Below are 5,668 nucleotides of genomic sequence, written 5' to 3' on the forward strand. Positions count from 1 at the left end.
AGCCTTGCCCGGGTGATACTCGATCGAACAGTCATAATCCATAAGCAACTCAATCCATCTCCTTTGCCTAAGTTTCAGCTCCTTCTAAGTCAAAAATACTTAAGACTCTTATGGTCTGTGAATATAATACACCTTTCTCCATACAAGTAATGTCTCCAAATCTTAAGTGCAAATATCACTGCTGCCAACTCCAAATCATGAGTAGGATAGTTCCCCTCGTGAGGCTTAAGCTGTCGTGATGCATATGCAACCACCTTACCCTCTTGCATTAACATGTAGCCCAAACCTACATGTGATGCGTCACTATACACAGTAAAATGCTTCCCAAACTCTGGCTGAATTAACACAGGTGCTTCAGTCAAAACTTTATTCAACTTCTCAAAAGCTTCCTGCTGCTTCTCAGTCCATACAAACGGTACTCCTTTCCTTATGAGTTTTGTTAGAGGTGCTGCCATCATAAAAAAAACCTTCCACAAACCTTCTGTAGTATCCTGCCAATCCTAAAAAACTCCATATTTCCGACACTGACCTAGTCGCCTTCCACTCCAAAATTGCTTGAATTTTCCGAGAGTCCACCCTAATCCCCTCAGCAGAGACCACATGACCTAATAAGGTTACTTCCCTCAACCAAAATTCACACTTGCTGAACTTCGCATAGAGTTCCTTCTCCCTTAACACTTGCAGCACTATACGGAGATGCTCATCATGCTTTGCTTCCGTTTCAGAATATACCAGGATATCGTCAATAAAGACGACTACGAACCGATCCAAAAATGGTTGGAACACACGATTCATCAGATCCATAAACACTGCAGGAGCGTTCGTCAGTCCAAATGGCATAACCAGAAACTCGTAATGACCATACCGAGTCCTGAATGCCGTCTTATGGATATATGCCTCCTTGACCCTTAACTGATGATATCCAGATCGATGGTCGATCTTGGAAAATACAGAAGCTCCTCTAAGCTGGTCGAACAGATTTTCAATCCTTGGCAATGGATACTTATTTTTAATCATCAGTTTGTTCAACTGGCGATAATCAATGCACATCCACATCGTACCATCCTTCTTTTTCACAAATAGCACCAGTGCTCCCCATGGAGACACGCTTGGCCTAATGAAGCCCCTATCCAACAACTCTTGAATTTATGCCTTTAACTCCACTAACTCCTTTGGTGCCATCCTATACGGTGCGATGGACCCGGGTGCCGTTCCAGGCAACAAGTCGATTCCAAACTCAACTTCTTGGTTCGGAGGCAATCCTGGAAGCTCCTCCGGAAAAACATCTTGGAACTCCTTTACAGTCTTAACCTTATCCACTATCAGACCCTCCTCTTCCGACTGACTTACAAATGCCAAGTAGGCCTTACAACCTTTCCGAATCCACTTTTCAGCTCTTAATGCTGACACCACGTTGGACAAATAATCCCTTCGCTCACCTATCACCATAACCTCCTCATCCTCTATGGTCCTTAACACCATTCGTTTAACAGCACAATCCAAAGTAGCCTTATGCTTAACAAGCCAGTTCATCCCCGAAATGAGATCAAACTCTCCGAACAGTAACTCCATCAGATCTCCAGCGAAAATGCTACCTTGAGTTTCTAAGGGTACATCCCTATACAGTTTGTCTACCCTAAACTGTTTGCCAGGTGCCCCTCGACCTCGACCTCGACCATTTCCATTTCCACCCCTACCTTATCCACGTCCTCTCGGTGGTTGTGGTCCACCTCTTATGGGTTTTGCAACCCTCTGCACAGCAACCTGAGCCTGATCAGCTCTCTGGGGACAGTCCTTAACTCTATGCTCCATAGATCCGCATCGAAAACAAGCATTGGAACGTTTCCTACACTCGCCCAAATGTACCTTACCACAGTCTCCATAGATTGGTGGTCTAACCACATTCATCGATACTGCTCGAACTGGTTCCTCCACTCTTGCTCTCTTAACATTTCTATTAGCACCACTCGAGGGTCCTGAATCCCTCTGAAAACGGTTCCGATCCTTCTCTCGATTCTACTTTTCAGCACGCTTAACCTCCTCAGCTATCTTTGCCTTCTCCACCAAGATAGCAAAGTCCCGCTCCTTCTGTGGAGTAATCAACACCCTAAGGTCATCTCTAAGACCATCCTCGAAGCGCACACTTCGCTTATATTCTGTAGCGACTATGCCCACAGCATACCGGCTCAGCCTCAGAAACTCAGCCTCGTACTAAGCAACTGTTTTACCTCCTTGCACCAGATTCAAGAATTCCTTTCTGTAGGCATCCACATAACTCGCCCCAACATACTTCCCTTTAAAGGCCATCTTAAACAGTTCCCAAGTTACCCTATCAGTTGGGGTCCCTCTCTCACAGTGAGCCACCACTAATAGGCCTCGTCTCGTAGCAAGGATACGACTCCTTTCAACTTCTGCTCCACGAAGCAGTCCAAGTCGTCCATAATCTGTTCTGTGGCCTCCAACCAATATTCTGCCACATTCGGGGCTACACCAGACACACCCTTAAAGATCTCCACTCCGTTATCCCGAAGTTGTTTAGAAATAAATCCCCGAATTCCGTTGCCCGTACTTACCCCGGCAACCCTTTCCAGAACACGAAGCATTGCATCATCCCCGGCACTGCGGTCATGAGACTCCACCTCTGTTGCCGGTGGTACTGGTGCATCTGCCACTGGCATATGACCTGAAGACGAAGATCTCACTCGAGCACTTCCTCGGCCCCGTCCACAGCCTCTTCCACGAGCGGCTCTTGTACTCATATCATATTATCTGATTACGAAATTTTATGCATTAATTCAATATTCCAGTGTTTATTACAGATGTTTTATGAATAAGACAGTAATTTAAAGTTTGTTTTCGCAGAATCAAAGTCTAGCTACAGTTTCACTCTCTTATCAAATTTTCCTATGGTTTCAGTATCATCCTATCTAGAGTATCCTAGAAGGCTTTCAGTACAGACAGATAATTCAGGAAAATATTCAGAGAAGTTCAGAGTAATACTTACAGGCTTGGGCCGGAGATTCGAAATTCCACCTTCTAAAGATCTAAATTTTGAAAACCGAGTGTGCTTTTTTTCAATCTTTATATAATTTTTGTTTTCAAAAATCTTTGTTTTTGTAAACCCATTCCACAGCTGACTTGTTGCAATTGGGCTCTGATACCACTAAATGTAACACCCTAAACAGGGCCTAGACGTTATGTCCGGATCCAACATGCCACATCGAAGCGTTCAAAACATTTTATGTTGTTGATCTAGAAAAACTTACTTAATGTTTTAAAAGATATAATCTCACTGTAGGTTAAGGTGAATGGAAGCTGTGCACCAGGTAGGAAACCGAAAAAAAAGAGAGGAGGTGAGTCCATCGGACTGCTTAAGTACCAAGCTCCCTTCGGATCCAATCCTAGACATGCACACCGCCATTGCCACACCTCAACGTCATGTATAATTTTAGGAAACCAATTTGATTAAGTCCTTTTTAGGAAAAGTGATTAATTTTTGGAAATATTTTCATTGCGGAAGCTTTACTTGTTGTCGTGTTGTTTTGAAATCACTTACTGTTTTTGAAAACGCGCCCTAAAACTATCCATTTTCAACAGTTAAGCATAAGTAATACCTATCTTAATAAAACATATTAAAACCATCAACAAAAAAAATAATTAAGCGGCCTTATTACATAAAAAAACCCAAAACCTTAAATGTAAATAAAAGAATGTCTAGTTCACCAGAAGAAATTCAAACTTGTAGAATGTGTGGCCACTCCAAATCCCTCACAGCTCCAAGCCCACTATGGTTGGGGATTACTTGCGTGGATGAAAATAAAGGGGTGAGTTTGGAGAAATTCAGTGTGTAAATTAACCCAACCATAGCCTATATCGGTTCAAACCACAGTTAACAGAATAAGTTGGCCTTATCCCAGAAAAGAATTCAGAATAAAGCCCATAGGCCCATAACAAAACAGAACAGATATCACATGTTTATGCAAAACCCAACCCATGTCCAACCACATGCACCCCCATACTAACCTTTCACCATGTGGGGAGACTACTCGACCCACCCAACCGCTACACGCCATCGAATTATGCAGCATGGCTGCCAGAACAGATAATGTGACAGAGTCACCAGATACAGATAATCGTGGCAGAGCCACTAGAACAGATATATGTGGCAGAGCCACCAGATCAGATAATTGTGGCATAGCCACCAGGACGCTTCCTCCATAATATAACCCATGTCCCCATGCAACAGATATACAATCATGGCATACATCATATAGAATTAAATCATCATGCTTTTCAGTCAACAGTAACCCTGGGGGTATAATGGTAATTTTGCACCTATGGGTATATTAGTAATTTCCATACTTAGGGGTATTCAAGTAACTTCACTATTCTTAAGGTTTTCATGCATAACATAGCCATTTACGTATGACCAGAAACACTTACCGCGTTTTCTTACAGAATTGGGCCCGTTGGCCTACTATCCCGATTTTGGCCCATTAAGCCTAAGAACATCGAAATGCACGGAATCGTGCACCTTGCAATCTTATCACTTTAATTTACCATATACATCAACTATTAATCTCACGAGCGTTCGCACACTCGCAAGTTCTCAAGATACCGGCTTTTCGACTTTTCGACTTTTCAGCTTTTACCGATCTAGTCTATAAGAGGGTGTTAGTTACACACCTATTTACGATGATATGCTGACGAGATCCGCACACGAACTGCCTACAATTGGATTACTAACACGTTAATCTAACTATCAAAAACGAACTACGTATTAACCTGATACGATCGCGACCTGGAGTGCATCAAGTTCGAGCAGGGACTCAATGGTGCTGCCTCAAGGACCAATTACGCGAGCTCGAGCTAAGCAATTCAAGGAGGCCATTTCGGCCTTAGTTAATCAAGTGTGGGGCGAGGCTTTGGTTGGAGAAATAGATCGAGTTGGGACCAGCTTAATAAAGTGTCCTTGCAACATTTTGCAAACTAATTTCAGCTCAATTTCCGCTCCTTGAACCTGTTCCAACTAAATTGAACTTTTATTTATTTTTTTTAGCTTTGCATTTAGTTTGCATTTTAATACTTGCATTTAAGCCTCTTAGTTTAATAAATGAGTTGCTGGTCATTAATACAACTCATCTTAGTTTAATTAAATGAGTTTATTTGATGAATTTGATTTAATGAGTTGCTTCTTTAATTAATCTAGTTACTAGGTTAATTTATTGGTGCATGAGTTAAAGTTCATTAAATACTTCTTTTAATTAACTAGTTGTTGGAATAAATGATGCATAAGTGTGTGTTCATTTATTTACGTAGTTGTTAATTTGTTTAAAGCTTAATAATTGAATAAATGTGACGGTTACATATGTTTTAATTGCAGGTGACTTTTCAATTCACAAAGGCTGTTACGCATTCAATAAAGGAGACTTTTCAAGTTATTTTGGTTACAAAAGAGGGGGCTATTATAAAGGAAGCATTAAGCATCATTAAAAGAGAGTTTAAAGGAGCATTTCATGTCCTTTAAAATCTGGTAGCAGCTTGTTCAAATAACCCAACATTTTTTTTTGCTACTTAATGGACAATTTATGCATTGCAAATTTCATTAAAGTGGCTGGAGTCTATTCAACTAGCCAAAGGGAAAATCAAGAGTCATTTTTCAAGCCTT

This window comes from Gossypium hirsutum, chromosome A05 (assembly GCF_007990345.1).
Source record: "Gossypium hirsutum isolate 1008001.06 chromosome A05, Gossypium_hirsutum_v2.1, whole genome shotgun sequence".
Lineage (NCBI taxonomy): Eukaryota > Viridiplantae > Streptophyta > Magnoliopsida > Malvales > Malvaceae > Gossypium > Gossypium hirsutum.